Source organism: Enhydra lutris, unplaced genomic scaffold, assembly GCF_002288905.1.
Source record: "Enhydra lutris kenyoni isolate GAN:26980312 unplaced genomic scaffold, ASM228890v2 scaffoldscaffold1, whole genome shotgun sequence".
Lineage (NCBI taxonomy): Eukaryota > Metazoa > Chordata > Mammalia > Carnivora > Mustelidae > Enhydra > Enhydra lutris.
In genome coordinates, this window is record NW_019154085.1 from 4,917,799 (window position 1) to 4,937,915 (window position 20,117).

General features: G+C 40.3%; 1 protein-coding gene across 1 annotated transcript in view; it reads right to left on the reverse strand.

The window, feature by feature from the left end:
* The window catches only part of LOC111142567 (transmembrane protein with EGF like and two follistatin like domains 2), a 230,030-nt gene that overhangs the window by 188,755 nt on the left and 21,158 nt on the right, over positions 1–20,117 (reverse strand). The gene's annotated exons all lie outside the window — the stretch shown is intronic.

Here is a 20,117-nt window from a genome sequence, read left to right on the forward strand (position 1 = left end):
CCTGTATCTTAAATTTGAAGGTGGAGGAAATTAAATGCAGCACTAATTCCATTAGCTGGTTTTTGATTAGGGAGGTGGTTGGTTTTGAAAATGGGGAAGATTTTCTGGGTGCTTCCAGTGGTTCTCTTGGACTCCTTTGATTAGAGCAGTCTAGGACTATAGGGAAAAGGGATCTGACTTGGCAGGGTCATACTGCAGCGACTCATCCCACAGAGAAGGGGTGGTGTGCCTGGGCAGGGACGGGGGCTACCAAATAACGTAAGGCACTGCACCAACTATCTCGGAGGGACAGGGAACAGTCGGGGAGAGCTCTGAGTAAAGGAGATGGTTCTGACTGAGGATATGGCTGACGGACAGAACATAAGGGCAACATGAACACGTCACGCATTAGCACAACGAGCATGGTAATTTAAATTTCTTAGACATGACTAATATTCACTCCTCAAATTCCACAGATCAAGAAGAGTCAGGAGTTTCTATTTAGAAACTACTTTGATGCCTCTGTCTCCTGTGAGAACCACAGACAGAGCTTTGTATCAACTCTATTTAATAAATTTTATCATTTCACCTTCATCATGTATTTCCTTGTTTTGCAGCAAGGAGTAAAGCAGCATCTCTCCTGAATAGTCTATCTAAATTCTGCGTGCCTCCATTGCTGAGAGCAGCTATGCGGTCTTCTCTGTCTTGTCCGGAGACTGCTTCAGCAGTTTCTAGAGGGTTGGCTCTGCCAGATTCCACCTCCACAGCCTAGTGAAACACGGGGTGCCCTCATGAGGCTGGGGGCACCGTAGCAGCCTCTGCGTGCGGCTGATGTTAAAGGCTCCCCTGCACTTGTCACCCTCTTCTTTGGAAAGCATCTTCCTCCAGTCTGACAGGTTCTGCTAATATTGCATCTTAGAAGAATGGCTTTAGAAGAGGGTTATTTATTAATTTTGTCTTTTTCCTCCCAGAAAGCCCATGAGATCTTTATGCAAAGTCTTCCATAGTCTTCCCAGAAACATTAAGTTGGGTATCTATAGCTCTTCCTGTAACAAAAGCTGAAGTTTCTTTTATTGGCCAATGTATCCCACCGGAAGACAAGCATTAGATTTTGGTATTATACCTAACTCTTTGTTTTCAAAGCTTCTGCTTCCAATAAAATCATTTAGACAACAATAAAATACTAAAACACGAAAAAGCTGGAAGGCGCCTTAAATAGGAACATGTTTTTGACTTTGAGTCTATTGGGGGAGTAATTTAGTTTCATTAACTAAAGCGATTGTCCTTGTCATTCTGGCAGATCAACAGTGACTTGGAAACAGTATCTATGTGGGAAAGAATAAAGAGGAGAAAGCATTTTTTTTTTTTTTTTTTAAGTAGACTCTGTGCTCAGTGTGGAGCCCAATGCAGGGCTTGAACTCACAACCCTGAGATAAGACCTGAGCTGAGACCAAGATTCAGATGCTCAACCAACTGAGCCATTCTGATGTCCTGAAAACAGGTTTTTAAATAAAATGATACAAAAATTCTGAAAATCCTATAAACACTTGGATACATAACTGTAATTCTGAAATATTGTTACTAAAACTGACATTGTGTGTATGATTTATATCAAACGTAGAGGATTTAAGACAGCACGGACTTGTATCCAGAAAGGCAGGACTCTTACGTTGGAATCTGTGGTTCCAGGACATAGCTTCTGATTGAACAAGGGAGGGGGCGCTTATCAGGATTATTGGAGTTCCTAGGCTGTTTTTCTCTCTGAAATCAGTTTAAAACCATCGGAGGGAGTTGACCGTGCTCCCCAGCGGCTGCCCAAGTAGCGACTGCTGCGGCTGGGTCCGTACAGCTACTGTTGCAGCACAGACGGCCACGACCCATGAAGTGTCTAAATAAGTAGAGGGCTGATTTTCGTTCTGTTTTGTTTTTTAAAGATGAAGCCTAAGCATTGTTTCTGCGATATCTGAGATTTCCAGATATCTCTGCTTGCAATATCACAAAGAACCTGGAATGGACATTGGACTAGAGACCGAAGCCATGAGCACTGGTTACGTTATACGATTTATAACCTACGGAATGATGCATTTGATACAGAAGCATTAAAATACAGAGGACATTTGAGAACGAACAGGACAAGAAAATCTTCAACCCCACGGACTCCCGACCTCTTCTTTCCTTCAACAAGCACTTCCTGAACACCTCATCTGAGCCAGGCGCTGAGGCCAGCGCTGAGGATACAGCTAAGAAAGAAAGAAAGAGACCCCGAGTTCTCTTGGAGTTTACCTTTAGTGTTTTTATTTCATACACTCACTCTATAGTGTATGAAACAAAATGATGTACTTATTGTATCAAATAAATGATGTCTCGTCCAAAATGCTAGCAGCATTTCACGAGTGTTCCTGGGGGCCAGGCTCTGACCTGGGCACGACGCATCCGCTGGCACACCGGATCCTCGCGGCGACTCTGCGAGGCAGAAACTGTTCTGCAGATGAGAAAATGCAGACCCCGCGTGTGGGATCCACTTGCTTAAAGTTCCACAGTTGGGAAGTAGCAGCAATTAAAGTGTTTAAAGCCACAGTCTGGTCACAGAGTCAGCCTGCCTCCTTAACCCTCCACCCTACCGCCTCTCACGATCACAACAGTCCGCAATGTTACGAGTAGGTATTCCTGATTATTTTGCTTCTGTTGATTTAAGTATTAAATACATTGGTACTTTGTTTTTAAAGAACCACTTTCTGTTTATAAACTGCACGTATCGCAAGTAACAAATCCTACATACGCCAGAAATACACGCAGCCATGAGAGTGCTTAAAAATAAACACAAAATCACCATTCTTAAGTCTGATTCTGAATTTGGCATTTATAAATAATTACACTTAAAGGGCTCTCTCACCTCAGTGCCACCTTTTACTGTATCTACAGAATTAAATGCCATTTATTTGGGAGCGTGTACAGAATCCTGAGGCCAAGCAAAGGGACCACTGGGATTGTTAGTCCAAACCATTTCAGGGATGAGAAACTGAGATCGAGAGAGGTTTCTTAAGGTCGCACTTGAGAGCTTTGTCTCATGTAGGGACTTCCCACTTGTTCTTTAAACAAGTTTGAGAACTAATGGACCAAGATACAGTTTGTAGAGGAAGCAAAAGATAAGGCAGCTATAAAATTCTCTCTCTGGTAATTTCCAGAAGCTTTAATATGAATACGGTGACTTAGGGAAGTCAATGCCAACATCTCCTATCTAACTCTTGGGACATTTTAATGAAAGATTTAACTTTTCTTCACAACAGACAACGTTCACATTCAGATACGGCCTAGATGAGGCCTGAGCAAGGGCAGGTGGCAGCACAGTACCAGGCATTAAACTTCGTGTCAAACACAACTATCCTTGAATCTTGATTTTGTCTCATAGTAACCTAGAAATCTTGGGCAATTTTTTTTTCCCCTGAGCCTTAGTTTTCCCATCTGTAAAATAGAGAGATGAATGTCTATTACTTAGGTTGTTGTATAAAATAAATAGGATAATGCATTTTAAGTACCAAAACAATAAAAACACACCAAACTTGAGTTTCAGTAGCTTCTGGGGTCAAAAAAGGGAAATAATTGGCTTACAAAAAGTAGACATCACCTTGATGCCACCTGCTACACTTCTAGGCTTATCTGTACCAGTGGTTCTTCCTGCCCTGAATCTCTCAAATTTTAGTAAAAGTATCCCTCAGCAGCTTACTAGAAATTGCTTCTAGACTATGGCAAAAAAGACAGATAAAATCTTTGATAACGCAAAGTCTTTTTAAGCTTAAAAACTATTTCGCTGCCTGGCTTAAAATAACATTTTTAGCAACAGGTGCACCTTTCCTCTCCTTGCATTTTACGTTCAAGTCATGCCAAGCCAACTGTTGTTCCTTGAAAACGCCATGCTGTTCCATACTTTACATGCCATTTCCTTTGTCTCAAATGGCTCTTTTCTTCGTGTTCATTTGCCAAACTCTTGCCTGTCCTCTTGTACTAACAAAGCTCCTAAGAGGCAGGATCCATGCCTTTCTGGCGCAGCGCCTGCGACACAGAGTGCACGAGGACAAGGCAAATGTTTGCCCCAGGAACGAAGGAGGAGGATGGTCGAGCAGGGCAATGCCGTTTTTGTTTTAATTAGATTTCATAATAATGTAAGAGAAATTGTGCCATTGTAAAATGGCTCTCTACAAAAGAAAGAAACACAGACTCAGAAAATCCAATGGCTGATGGAATTATTATTGTTCAACTGTGAATTATATTTTCATGAAGGATCAAATTTGAAGGACAATCCTTATTTGCATATGTTGTGATCATTATAGCTCTAATATATTGTGTGTCAAAAAATTTTAAATCTAAAGTTATTATTTTTAATGTGAAAACTAGACAGACCTAACACTAGCCAAACATTTTAACCAACAGTAAAGTACATCACATCGCACATAGTTGGCACTATTAATATAGTTTCAAAATAATACTACATGGTACTCAGTGGAAGATAATGTATTCAAAATCTATCTTAAAATATTTATATCAGAATATCACAAGTCATGAAAATTATCTATGGTTACAATGATAAGACTGGAAATTGCTAATTTTTCTTATCTTTTTGTCTCCAGTAAGGTTCCCTAACACTGAAATTTATTACTTAGCACATTAGTACCTCTAGTATGAATTTTCTCCTGGAGCTAAAACAATAAAACTGGGGCGCCTGGGTGGCTCAGTCGGTTAAGCATCTGACTTGTCTTGGCTCAGGTCATGATTTCAGGGTCTTGACGGAAGCCCCAGGCCGGCCCCTGCGCCGGGCACCGAGTCAGCTTTAGCTCCTTTCCTCTTCCTCCCCCTCTGCCCCTCCCCTGAGCTGCGTTCACTTTCTCTCTCTAAAATAAACAAAATCTTAAAAATAACTAAAACTGTTCATAAAATGATCATCTGAAATCAGGAATAAAAATATTTTTTCATTATCCATTTGCCAATAGGAAATGGTTAGTTTGTGAATTAAAAAAAAAGCAAATTGGAAAATGACCCAAAAAAATGCCAAATTATTCAAAACCCAAACTCTTCTTCAAAGTTAATGTCCTATCTCCTTTCTGAGGTTCTCCCTACCATTGGATCAATCATTCCTTTCTAAATGATTACTATACATCATGCATTTTGGTCTATTTCACATATGTATGTTTTTACTCTCCTAGAGGACTAGGAGCTCCTCCTCAAGGAGAAGAGAATGTCTTATAATGATTCCTTCCTAACCCCACTGTGTAAACACAGTAAATACATAATAAATATTTGGTGGTTCCTATTTGTTAACAAATGCCAAATGGGGAATTGCAACCACAATAACTGAGATTGTTTTGTACTACTGTTATTTGTCGTTAAGGAAAACCCCCAAGGCAAGTGTGAGTTCGAAGAGGAACAGAACAGAGAGTCTTGCGAGGGGAATCAAGAAAGAAGATTAGCATCAGGGACTAATTCATCACTTGAAAAATAGATTGTCTCCTGTTCCCTAGGCAGTCTGCTGCGGAGCATAGATGAGCCACAGTAACCAGATTGGTTCATTAAAATATGGCCCCTTTAGTTCACCATGACTCATCTTTATGACGAAGCTGTGATTCTGGGAACTGAATGTGCTACTTTTGCTACCTCTCATGACACACAAAAAAATAACATAAAGCTTAATTTTTAATGACTTCATGTTCAGTTTACTGCCATTGTGTAGCTCAACCTCTGTATGGACCCAACACATAATAAAATTTGGTACAAAGAAATGTCATAGGAGTCCCTTTGAGCAATGGCCTACTCTAACTGCTTGGTATTGGAAGTTTGTAGATCTGCCTCAAGGAAATGCTGTAGATCATTAAAAAGTCTTTCCCCATCCTTCAATATCCCCCACTTCATTGCCCGACTCCACTAAAGATCACGGCCATGTTAACATGATTATTGTTTCTTTTTCACATCTATATCCCCAGAACAAGTGCCTGATCCATAAAATGTTGAATTAATGAATGAAAATCATTTGCCAGATCAGTTCTAGACCTGAAAGTCTAAACCAAGGACTTAAACTTCAGTTTTATCTGAGACCAGAGCTAACGATGTAAAGGAACAGGGGCAGTGAGAATTAATGGGTCACCATTCGCTTCAGCAGTGAGACAGACAGACTTTATGGTTGCCAGAGGTTTAGCACACTGAGGGAAATTTCCACTGTGATATTACTGCCTAGGAAGGGGGCACCTTGTTGGAACTGCCTTCTAAAATTTTAAGAGTCTTCAACCTCTGAGGTGGGCCAACTATGTGTTCTCTGTGTGTAGGGGGGAGAGAAGGGGAGGAGATTTCTTTCACAAGGAGCCTGGATTCAAAGTCACTGCAGAGCCTGAAATTTGAGTCTGTGGAGGAATCATAGTCATGGTGTATATCACCATCTGGTTTAGTTCAAATGTTGTGCAGTTTATTGAATGCATTCATATAATATCTATGTTATAAGACCTAGTATTAGAGATTCAAATACAACATTTTATAAGAATAGTTGAAAAATCCATTAAATGTCATTAGAAAACTTTTCTTCTGACACAATTCTGGACTAAGAAGTTGTTTGGGAGAAAAATAAATAAATTGAAAATATTCATTAAGAAAAGAACCAGCACCATCACATGCTACCTACAAAACCACAAAACCACCACCACAACAACGCAATAAAGCAGCTGGAAAGTGAGCCAAAGATCTGAATATTAAAACTCATGGGCAGGGACGGAGCCAAGTTTCTGTAGAGCCTGAGAATATCCCATTTAGTGGAACTTCTTTAGAGACAAAACAGAACAATATTACAGACACACAGTTATGGACGGAGGACTGGAGGAGGCCTGGGAGTTGAAGCCTCACCCATCTCACGACGTAAGAGCCTCTGCACATGGCCGTGGTCCGTCTGCTCATGCAGCACTGACGGGGTTCACAGAATAGCTTTTTCAGGTAAGTTCAAGTCAGGAAAAATAAGATACATGGAAAAAGAAATGTGGGAAGAATAGGGGAAAAGGCATAGTAGCTGCAATGATGCCATGGCAATTAAGCATTGAAGCGGGAACAATACACAGTAGTCATTCTGACAGCCGAAGAAAGTCTATTTTGAGGGGAGACAGGAAAAAAGAGCTTTGCTTTGTGGGAGCCAAAGAGCTATTTAAATCTGAGAATCCAGTTTAGGGCCATCACTCTGTCATGCTAAAGGCTTACCCAACACAGGACAGCTATTTTATTGCTAGAAAATTGCTAGACAATTGCAGAGCTCGCCCTGAGGAAACCGGAGCCAACGCCCAGGAACATGTTCCCCCTTCCGGTCTCCACTTCCTTCCCTTTTCACCTCCCACTCCTCTTTGCTGCTTCCCCTGTCCTGCCACGGTTTCCACACCGATTCTACCTAGGAAATAGCACATGTTTGGGGATGAAAATGACATGACAGAAGTGACTACATAGGTAAAGTCCAACCACGTGCGAGCATTGTTCACTTTCAAGTTCAAAGACTTGCACATGTATCACGCATCATGGAAGCAATCAGTCAAGTGGCCTGAGTGAGAAAGCATCTGAAAGTCACACATTCGGACGAGTATGGAGACCGCTGTGCCCTCCTGATGAAGAAGGAAGGCTCTGGAGCCCTTCGACCCCCAGCACACGCGGTGCGGGATTGCCCAGACCTCGAGCTCGTTGTGGATAGAAACCAGTCTTCTTCATTTTTATCTTTTAATCTCAGGTCTCTCATTCAGGGTGGCATTAATGGGTGCTCAATAAAGTGTAAGAAATGAACATTTCCTATGAACACATTCAATGCCGGGAGAGAAGAAAAAACTGCATTCAGCATGAGACACTCAAAGTACACTATATTAGAAATTTTAGAAAATTACAGAGTACTTTGAAGGGTGCTGACAACTCAAAGGTCATAAAAACCTTGAAGAATAAAAATGAAAGGGAGGACGCTCCAGGCCCTGCGTCCTTACTGGTTTGGGTAAAAATCAGCTAATAGTGATGCCAGGGTCTCTCAGATAATATTTCACACCAATATAGTAAGAAAGGCAAATAGCCCAAAAGTAAACTTATTTTAGAGGCTTTTATGTGGAAAAACACGCCGAAGCGTGTAAGCTGTGTCCAGTCAACCCTACGTCCATCACTACTTCCTCCGCGACCTGCTGCATCTATGTTCACCCAGAGTCACAAACCAACAGGAACCCCTGAAACCAGGGGCCGTGTCTGTTGTTTACGGAGGAAAGTCACGTGATGACACACGCCAAGGAAGAAATCTTTCAACATGTTCTAAAGGTTTCACGTTTCAGCCCTCTGAGAACATCCAACCACAAAATACAGTTTCACTAACCAAAGCCACCTACACTTTTATTGGAGTCGAGATTTACAACTTCAGCAAACTTTAACTTTTCAACCAGAGCGAATCACTTTTTATTCCAACCCGTAATCTTCGTTGGCTGGAGGATGAAAACATCCCCACCCTAACTAAGCACACAGACCTACAAGTAACTGTGCAACAACCCACAGGATAGGCGAGGTGTGAGCTCCCCCTACTGGTACAAGGCTGTTCCCACGTCACGAACCCGGTTAAGGCACCATGCCTGCGAGGTCCAGGGAAAAACAGATTTGCCATCAAATGTCCAAGAGGAGGAGGAGCTAAACAAGTTAAAACAAAAAAACAAAACAAAACAAAACAAAATAAATCAAAAAACAACAAAACAGAAAAACAACTGTACTCATTCTAAAATAATCTCTGTGAAAGAAATATGCAAAAGACATCTTTACAAATACTGACCGCTCCTTCACGTCCCCATCCAAGAATGGACCGGGCTAGGAGGGTGAATTAAATGACTGTCACTCTCAGGGTGCTCTGGTGTCCTCATCTGCTTTCCGAAATGTCAATAAGCAGAGTATTTTGTTGTTGTTTTTTTTGTTTGTTTGAAGACTTTATTCATTTTTGTGAGAGAGAGAGAGAGAGAGCACAACCAGGCAGAGCAGCAACGGGAGAGGGAGAAGCAGGCTCCCTCCCTCCGCCGAGCAGGGAGTCGGACTTGGGATTCAATCCCAAGATCATGACCTGAGCTGAAGGCAGACGCTTAGCCCACTGAGCCACCCAGGCGGCCCCAACAAGCGGGGTTTAACTGCAGTGGCATTTCTACACCCCTCTAACAGCACATGTGAAAATTTCCCCTCTAATGGCACACTGAGAGGCTACAGGCTTTGGAGCAAAATGGGGTAGCATCATGGAAGTTCAACAAAGTCTACCTAATATTTCCAGTATTTCTAATATACAGTTGTGTGAAATGGGAAACTCAAGGGGGAAGTCATAAGTTTTATATTTCAAGCCACTCAAATTAGTCGTCTCCAGAGGGGAAAAAACCCAATGTGAGAGTCACAGCAAATACAGGTAAAAGTGCTATTGTGGGGACACTGGCACTGACATAGCAGGAGAACTGCTCCAAAGGTGTTGCTAGTGATAAGCGGCTGCAGAAGAAATATAATGAAAGAAATGGAACTCCCACTCTTTGAGTCAGCAGAAGGGAGCTGTTTCATGATATCTGCTATATTCGTAAGGCTGCAATCTGATTATATTGGATTCTGTTATCACAATCTGTTACATATCCTACATAGAATATAAATACGTAAAGCCATTTAAAGGCCAAATTATAGAGCTGTCTATTTTTATATTTTACCTTTTACTGCCATACCACTGGTGATGCTTAAGTGGTATAAATTAAAAATGGTAAAAGCAAAACAAAAACATTAATCTATGAAAGCTTTATTTGAAAAACCCCTGGTTGAAATCCCAAAAGTACATCAATCTGTTTCCCCTCATGAAGTTGGAGAAAATTGCCTTAAATGAGTATAATAGGCCCAGTGCATGGGCTTATTTTTCATTATTTATTTTTATTTTTATTATTATTTTTTTTTTAGTGATACTTTCTATGAAATATTTTCATGTCCTGGAAGTAAACTCCGTACTCATTCATGCTGAATGTGAACGGAGGACTTGAGGACTACAAAGTGAGGTAATGAGACTATCTGTTTCCCTCCCCTTCTCCAGATCCTTCTTTACACAGGAATACAACATTTTTGCTCCTACCCCTGGTAGTACGGAAAGGAATGAAAAGTAAGTGGAGTAGATGTGGGACACCAATACAACTGTCATCTTCTTACCGTCTTTGCTGCCACTCCCCTGGTCAGGTCAAGGTCATCTTTACTTGTCCTTCCACAATAATCTTTTTCACTGGTTTCTTTTCCTTTCTTATCTCATCTACAACACAATCTCCACATGGCAGAGAACAGCCTTTTAAAAATAAGGCAGATTATATTACTCCCTTTCTCAGGCTTTCCCTGACACTGTGAGTAAAATCCAGTTCCTTACCGCTCTCTACTTTTATCATTCTCCTGTTCAATCACTGTGCTCAAGCTACACTTAGTTTCTTTCTGTTTCTGGATTGCACTAAGATCTCCCTTGGAGCATTGACATTCCCTCCCTCTTTGCTCCAAATGCCCTGCCTCTGGATCTTAGAGCACCTTTCTTTTCTATAATTCAGGAGTTCAGTGCAAATCTCTCTCTTCCCACACAACCCAATCACTTTGTATTACATCCCTTTGTTTTACTTTATTAAAAGGAATGAAATGTTCTTATCTATTTATTTGCTTATTTTATGTCTCTTTCTTCCCTTTAGAATTAAGCTTCATGTTAACAGGGACTTTTTCTGTATTTCAAGCATCTGAAACACAGCTGGCATGACGTCTAATAGCATTATGCTATCTTATCAATACAAAGAGAATATACGGTGTAACATAGGGATAAGTACTATAATATCAAAAGACATGTGGAACAAATGCTTTCAATAAAAATAAATTGTGTGTGTGCATGCACGTGTGCACACGCACATGCATACGGGACTAATAAGCCAAGTTCACACGAAACAAATAGCACAGATGTTCCTCTGATCTGTGCAAAATTCCTACTTAACAGCAACACTTAACCTTCCAATCAAATAAATAAATGTTTAATATATTTCCACATAAAGGACTGATATTTTTTAATTTAAATCTCAGACTTTAAAATACACGGCAGACTGCACACGAAACAACGGATGTATGGGAAAAACTGGACTCCAGGGGCTTGACTTTAAACCTCGGCTGTGCCACTAACTACATGGTCCATGACAAGTAACTCAATCTTTGTGTCTTTTATTTTCTTCATCAGAAAAACAGAGATGATGTGTCTTTCTTGAAGAGTTATAGCAGGCATTTACTGTACGGTTGTGAAATACCTGACACAGAGGAGGCATTCATTATAAGTTTCTTAATAAAAATACGAATTAGTCTTTGGAGTGTTAAACACTGGGTTTATCAATTACTGGGGAAGATTAGCTAGATGAGCGTTAGTGGCTCATGTAATTATATATACATACGTATTTGTAAATTAGCAGTGATGTGTCTTTATCAGTGTTTCTGTAATTACTCAATTTGAAAGCAGCATACCTAAAACTAATGCTCTACTCGAAGCATTTTCTATCTTTTCCTTATCATTCCCAGTAAGCACAGGGAGTAGTATGCAACTATCGCATTTTTCTTCTGCTTGGCCTTGTTCCAGGCATAAAAAAATTAGAAATTTTGTCAAAAGAAATGCTCCCTCAGCATTACCAGTAAATACAGTGTGCTAGAAATGTCAATAATAGTACTTTTTAATTCTCAGCTATTTAGAGTTAAAAACTACTTAGAAAAAGTTAGAAAAATATCTTTGGATTCAGAAAAAAAAAATAAAAGCCTTTGTCGAACCAAATATATCCTTATATGTAACGGAGTCCCTTTCATAGATTCATTAAGCCAATGATTGGGAGTTCAAAGTGTGAATCATAGATTGTGAATTCCTTTGATTTTAAGATTTTTAAATTTATTTGAGAGAGAGAGAGAAAGAGACAGCATGAGCAGGGGGAAGAGGGAGGAGGAAGCAAAAAGAGAGGGAGAAGCAGACCCCCTGCTAAGCTGGGAGCCCGATGTGGGCTCCATGTGAGGACAAGATTGATGACATGAGCCGAAGTCAGATGCTTAACCCGCAGAGCCACCCAGGTGCCCCTCCTTTGATTTTTAATATCTTTTTTGTTATTTATTTAGAGAGTGTATGCATGCATGAGTGGGGGTGGGGAAGACCAGAGGGAGATGGGGAGAATCTAAACCAGGCTTCACCCTTAGCAGGGATCCCATGGGGGGCTGTACCCAACCCTAAGATCATGACCTGAGCCGAAATAGCGTCTGATGCTTAACTGACGGAGCCGCCCAGGCTCCCCTGATTTTTAGCATCTTTGTTTAAGAAATGTGTTTCATGGTCAGGTGTTCTTGAAAAGCACTGTTTCAACAAAATGTCATGCTCTTCTTACTGGAAGATTTTTCAGTGTTTCACATGTGGCTAAGGTAAGCAATGGTTTCAGTTTTAGCAGAAGTGAGGAGTTTGCTGAATTTTCTGTGCTAAAACTGGAAAAGTCTTGGGCAAATGGAAACAAGTTAGTCATCCTATATGTCACAAGGGGTGAAAATATACAGCATTTCCCAATCTCACTTACCTGGATACCCTCAGGTATAATGGCATGCTGAACCCTTCGAGTTCCACAGAACACATTCTCAAAAGCGCCAGGGAGGGGAAGGTTGTCAGCTCTCTTACTCAGCAGTATTAAACAATGATTTCAATCTTTGTCCTGTCTGGCAAGAATGAAACCGATTTTTTCCCAATAAAATATGTCCTGGCGGCATTAAATGCCATTTTAGATGGTGGGGAAAATGTGTGTGTGGTAGAATTAAGAAGAACATCTACACCTGGGACACATTTTTCTTGGTTTTCTAAAAACAAATGCATTAGGGGTATAGAAACAACTGAGAGGGGAAGTGCATTTAATGAGTATATATCATAAGGGCTAATAATGGACAGAAATGTTGAGTTAGAACATAACAAAAACAATAGTCTACCCAAGCCTGATGCTACTTAAAATCCCACGTTTCCTACTTGGACACTAAAACTCTATTTCTAAAAAAACATTAAACATCACTGCTTTCTCCTTTCTTCTGACATTTTGCATTGAAACTCCTTTTCTGTCTCATCAGACTGCTCTCCTATCTTGTTTCTCCAAACTCTTCTTTTTATCTCCCACAAATATCTCCTTTTACATCTGAGCACGGCATTAGCACATTGCTCCAATTTCATTTACAGGGGGAAAGAGATGGGATGGAAAATGGTGAGGTGAGAGTTGTGACTCAGAACACAGAATCGCTCTCTCCTCATTTCTTAAGGAATGATGTCTCTTCTGGCATTTCTAATGCCTAATCTAAACAAGTTGAGGGGCACACTTAGCACTTACTGGCGAGAGAAGAGTGGACTCTGGATTCACACATGCGCCCGTTAATTGCTATTGTATGAGCTGATATCATTATCCTGTCAGTTCATTTATCCGTCCATTATTTTATCCAACATTTATCAAGCACCTACTACGTGCCAGGCACAGTTCTGTGGAACTCTGCTGGTAGCGTCTTTACTTTATCCTCTAAAATCATTGCTCTAGAAGCCCACGGCATCACATGGGGGCTCCGCATTCCTCTCCCTTACACTGTTCCGTATTTCATAACAGCTGAAGTTCATGGGGTTCTGCTCCCTTATTTCATGAGGTCAAGACAGTTTCTGGATGGAAGGAACTGGTATCCAGTGTTTTATTTTGCAAGTAATATTCCTTGATGCTAAAGTACATTTTACGTGGGGTAATCGTTGTAATTCCTTGAAAACTTAGAAAAGATAGGCTTTTTTCACTGGTTCAGTGTCAAATAAATGAAGGCATCAAATGGATTTCCAATTGATTCTATTCTCTGGCCAGAGTCATTCAGTATTTTAATAAGTAATTTGGATGTGAAATAAAGTATCACATAGGGTAAAATTACCTCAATTACCTACAAACTAACTAACTAGAATCTTAAAATAACTTCAATTTTTTTTTTTTTCTCCACACACCGCTTTTAGGAGAATCACAAGTGAACAAGTTGATATACTAGTATCAGATCATTCTTTTCACAAAATAAAGAAAAGATGAAGGAAAAAATCTTTCAGATTAAGCTTGCAGCCTATTTTTGCTAGACTCCTTTCTGATTATCTTGATTCCCTTGGCGTCTTGGATATATAAATGGGGGCTTATTTTTGAATCTTGTTTAGGTTTGTGAATATCGTCTTCTTGCCTATCCTTGGTGGGATTAGTTATGCTCTGATTTTTTTTGTTGTTGTTTGTTGTTTTTTAGTCCTGTTCTATGAAATTAAAATAGTTCTACAGTTACATTAGCACACAAAGCCCTTCACATTCAACTTTTATTTCAGATTTCAAATAATTTAATCAGTAGCTTGTAATGTGAATTAAAACATTTTGAAATTCAAGCACACTTTTTGCCGTTAGTGTCAGTGCCTTATTTCAGCTGAACAAACATTTAATGAGGTCCTACTAAGCACCAGGTCTTCTGGCCTGTGTATCGGACATTAATCATAACTATCTCTAGGCAAATATAGAAACAGATTATTTCAGTGAATTAAGTTGAGGATACAAGGTAGAATTGATGAGAGGTATTTAGACCAATGAGGGGATAGGAGGAAATCGTCCGTAGAATATGATCCCTGATTCAGTCTTGGAAGATTAATAATATTTAAGCAAAAGCATGGAAAGACTTTCAGGAAGAAGGGAGAGCACTGGCAAAGCAAAGAGGCATGAAATCAACTGCGTTGCATCCCAAGGAACTACTGTCGATGAAAAGGTGTGCGGGAGTGTCGAGACTGGGGTGAGGAAGAGCGACGATGAGGACGGAGAGGCAGGTGCTGGAGCAGCTCTGGAGGTCTCTGCTTCTCCTACTGGAAGACTGACTTTAACACTAAGGATGAAGGACAGTCATTGTTGGCGTGTAAGCAGGGAAATGATACGTTCAGGTAAGTGTCTTATATGAGTCATTCCGACTGTGTGAGTAAGAAAAATTTTAGGATGACAAGACAAAGCAGGGAGACCTGTTAGGAGGCTTTTTTCAACATTATAGACGAGGGATGACTAGGGACTGAAGTAGGGGAGTGGTAGATGGCCTGGAGATACACATTTGAGAACTACCCACAATGGAAAAATCCAGTGTGTACTGATTTATAGGATCAGACTGGCTTTCTAACTCTGCCACATCCTATTTCCAAGCACAGCTTGGCATACGGGCGCTCTCTCTTAGTGAAAGGCCAGGGAGTTTCCTGAATCAATGTCTGAGCATTGGACACTATGGACCTCAAAAGCAGTGAGAGTGTGGGCTTCCAGAGCATAGCCATTTCCTATCATCCCACCATTTAAGATGCAGTATAATAACTCTACAACTAATTCCCTTCTTTTTCTAAACTGCCAGCTGTGTTTCTCTTTAATTATATTTAAAAATAACACCTACTTTCAAAGACAACCACATTCAAGCTGCTATTATGGTTGTCTTTTGAGTAACTGAATAAAGTCTTCAACATTGTACACTCTCCAACCCTTAAAATCTCAAAAAGCATCACGAAGCTCAAAGGGTTGAGGAAAGATAATGCTCTCTCTCTCAACATGTCTTTTCACCGAGTTTCCAACCAATACCCTTTAGATCAATGCATCAGAAATTCTACTTGCCAAAGGCCATGTTATTCTGTTAGCCGTACGGTCTCTGGAGAGGACTGTCAGTGTATCTGGAATGACTCTTGTCCTAATTTAGTGCTTACAAGATCATAAGGAATTTCTCAGTTTTGCCGGGAACAAATATGGGTAGAGCACATCAATTTTACATAGAAGCCATCATAAAGATGGGTTTCTTTTTTAACTGATTTCATAATAATGATCTTTCTGTCTGTGGCCTTTACAAAAAAAACCGTAGTAACAAAACAGTCACCTGTTCAGCCAAACTACAGGATTAAGGAGTGAGAAGAGCATCTGGAAAAATGAGAAAATGGGGGAAAAGATTAAGGTTATAAGAAATATTTAATTAGGAATAGATTCAGTTTAAGCGATCCATTTGAAGAACAGACTCTTGGAAGCATCAGACCTAGTTAAAACCCAGTTAGCCCCTCTTTTATTCTTCTCAAAGAGATCAGTAAGGAATACAAAACTGTAAGATTTTTCTGAACCAGTTCACTAACTCACAGGCTCTGGAATGATTCTTTTGGTTTGACTCACTGAACCAGGATGCTAACGTTATTTAAACATTGTTTTCTATTTATTTCTGGATTTGCTTTTTAATTCTAAAGCTATAACAACTGTGTAATTTACCAGAGAAAATGAAATTGCTCTTTGCTAAGTACACACTGAAAATCATACACTACAATATGTATTGTACATTTAGTACAGTAAAAAAAAAGCGCTATAGTTTCAAATCCAAATTTGAAACCAATTCATTGCAATTTGGCATGCACTGCGGAATACAGAGAAATTCCTATGTATTGGTAACAAGTGAAATTTTTTTGCTTGCTAAAAAGTATCAAAACCGAAGAAGGACATCTTAAATAAAACCCCAAATAAAAAGTACCTTAAGAGAAAAAAAAAATGGATTAGACTATGGTAAAACCTATAATATCTGTTCAGTAAAGGGCCGCAGACATTGCCCCTCAGATGAGTAGCAGACTGATGTATCTAGGATAAACAAGAGGTATTCTAGAGAATAAACCACAAACTCCTGAGAATCAGCAATCAAAAGACAAAAGAAAGACAAAAGAAACTCTCTTTTCTTCCTCCCTTACTTCAACGCAGTGCACGGTCCACACAGATCTTGTAAAATCACCAGTCAGATCGCAACATTTTCTCTGCTCTGGACTCCCAGTGACTTCTAGTTCACTCACAGGAAGAGCCAAGGCTTGCATGAAGGTGTACGGGGTCATCCCCCGCTCCTCCTCTCCTCCTCAAGCGCCCTCTCCCTCACTTTAGTCCGACTAACAGCCCTGGATCACCCAGGGATGCTTTTGCAGTTGCAGTTGTCCTAGAATGCCCTCCCTCTCCTCAACTGCAAGTTTTGCTCCCTCATTTCCTCCTTATCTTTGTCCAAGCCTTCCTGATCACCCTAAACTAATTAGTAGCTTCCCCCCACGCCCTTCCACACACAACTTTTCCTTATCCCACGTTTCCCTACTACAGAGAAGTCATTACCATTGACCGTCTGTATTTTCCCTTACTTATTGTTTACTGTTTGGTCTCCTCACAAGAAATAAGTTCTGTAAGAAGAGTTAGCAGAAATGCTGTTTCATTTCTCGTTTTACATTTTACAGATTATAAAGGATGCCGTGATACAATGTTCACATTTTCCCGTTCTCACCCACTGGGAGTGTTGTATGCAGACAGTTCACAGCTCAGTCTCTCCCTAGGTCTAGTGTGCAGCTAACGAGGGCCACCTGGACCAAGGCAACGCCCCCTTCCTGGGGTTTCCCACATCAGTGGTGGCCAGGGGTGAGATGCGACCGCCAGCCCCGTTGTTCTGATGCAGCACCACCACTAGGACCCTCCCATCTTGAGAGCTCCAGAGCAGCCCTGGCGTGGTTTGTTTTTTTTTAACTGCAGCAGTTCAGCTTCTCCCTCCGCGCATCTTACTTTCCATCCTTCCACAGACGCTTGTCTCGAGACCACTACTCAATACACTTTGCACAAATTTCAACTTCGAGGCCTACTTCCTGGGAAACCCAGACAAGATCAGGATTTTTAATGATTACTTGTTGCTGCTGCACACGTAACTGTACCTGCCCCTCCCACCACCAGTAATCTGAACCATGTGGAATTCCTTGCTTAGGAATGGGATTAGGGATGGAGGATGAAGGAAGAGAATAAATGGCCATCATTACGTGCCATGGACTGAAGCGTATGATTAACTTACACAACAGGTAACAACAAAAACCCATAGTGGTTCGAGTACAGCATTGAGTAGTCCAGATGATTTCAGAAATTAAAAAAAAAAAAAAGAGAGACAGTGGAAGGGGGCAAGGTGATGGGATAGTGAAATCTCATAATTGTTGGTAAGATTTATGATTTGTAGAAAGCACAGAATATGGGGTCTGGTGTAGTGGCAAACAGCTGCTCCCAGAGGTAGGGTAACCAACCGTGTGCCTTATCACTTCCTTCACTCTCGGAGTTCAGGGACTGATTTACTGATCATATTCACAGGATTCGGGTTTGTGGTAAACTATTCATCCTCCATGGTCATCACTCACACATCCAAAGGCTATTGTGGACAAATAAATTAATGTTATCACAATGCTTTTTATAAACCATAGAGTATTCTACAAATAGTTGTAAATGAGTATAGCCATCCTTACAGATTTATCTAATCGTGCTCTGACGTCAAGGGGAACTCTAATAAAATCTTTCCATCTATTTTGCAATAATCTCTTTCTAAGAAGCTCAAGTCCCCTTCGAGAATTCTGCAGAATTCTCATGGAATCCTCATGGAAATTCCTCCTTGTAGGGTTCTGAACCCCTGATGTCGTGAATGCATGCCGTTTCTTCCTTTTTGGTTTTCTGTGGAAGCAATATTCCTGCCGATGTAGTTTCAAGAGTAATCATTTGCTGTTCTGAAATTTTAGACATCACTCCTTATTTCTTGCCTCTCTGTGGGCCTGCGACTCCTCTGATGCCGCACGGATTACACTTCCCTGCAAGAGGTACAGCAAGCTGCCTCCTCCCGACACTGAGCCGCAGCTGGGCTTGTGGACTCTTATCATCTCAGCATCGCCACTTTACACCACGGACTTAAAAATAACTGAGTAAAAGATTCAAACTTCTAATTAAACTCTTCAGAGAAATTATATTCTTAGAATAAGAGAGAATAAAGAGCAAAGGTAATATAAATTAGTTTAATTTCATTTTTAATTTTTTGGAGTTCAAAGTTCCTTGCATTAGTTTGTTACAATCACCTTTCCTATAACTAGATAGTATTCTCTTTTACTGATAAGATAAACGATTCTCCAAGGAGACTGAGAGTAAAGATCAAATAGGCATCCTTCAAGCCAATTAAAAATTTAGAATACATATCTTCTGATTCGTAATCCAAAGCCATTTCTATCACACTGCACACAATGATTGCATTTCTTTTCCTAGACACGCTTTTTAAAAATCCAAATAGATGATTCAGACAAAAGTCCGTAGCATCCATTTGACATTCTCAAGCAATCTTCTCAAGAAATTCCGAGAACTTACTACTCTACTGGGGGGGAAAGTTATTTTTCTTTTTAAGATGGTAGTCATGTGTGAAAACAAAGCATAGCCAGGTTGATAACAAAGGTTCCTTTCTCCTCTCTTTTCTCACTGTTTCCCCTCTTCTGTTTGCTTTTTGAATTCTTTCAATTTCATTATCCATTACGTGTTCCTCATTCATTCTATCTCTGTTTCATTACTCTACTGCCGTATTGCTTTTCTTTGAGGTAAAGAGGAAGTGAAATGGATTGCAACCCAGGAAAGTCAGGGATAAGATTTCAGTTGCAGTTCCGATGGCTCTAGGCCCATCTTGAGGCAAAAGAGCGGGTCTCAGGGGCAGGGCAGCAAAAGCAAGGAGAGTTTCCACTTTCTCCCCACGTGCATTTCCCTGGAAGAACCTCAGACTTTGCGTATGTGGTAGAATTTCTTTATCTAATCAGAGTTTCAGCTGCAGCTGCTTCCAGCTGAAGACTTGGGCTGTTGTGGAGACAACGCATGGTGAGGCCTACTGTGCTTGCTAGATCTTGACCATGTGAGTGAGGCAGAGAAGGTACAGACGGAGGTTAGGAAAGAGTGTGTACAGCAACATGGAAGAGAAAAACTACTTAGCCTTATGTAAGAATATTTTATGGAATGAATATTCAGTTTCTTGTTATTTACAGTATATTTACCATTACATTTCTGCAGGGGATTATTTTTCTTTTGATAATTAGAATCATAATTTTTCCCATTGTGTGCTGAGAAGAGAATTTACATGTAATCTCTTTGAGAGTAAAACACTGTGTCATGTTCATTGTTACTGCTGCAGAAATCTTACCACAATACTAGGTTATATTAGATTTGTTCAATTCAACGAAATTCCTGGATATCATCAAATTCAGATTAGAAACATGGATTTTTAAAAAATAATTTTCAGGTTCTCAAACTTCT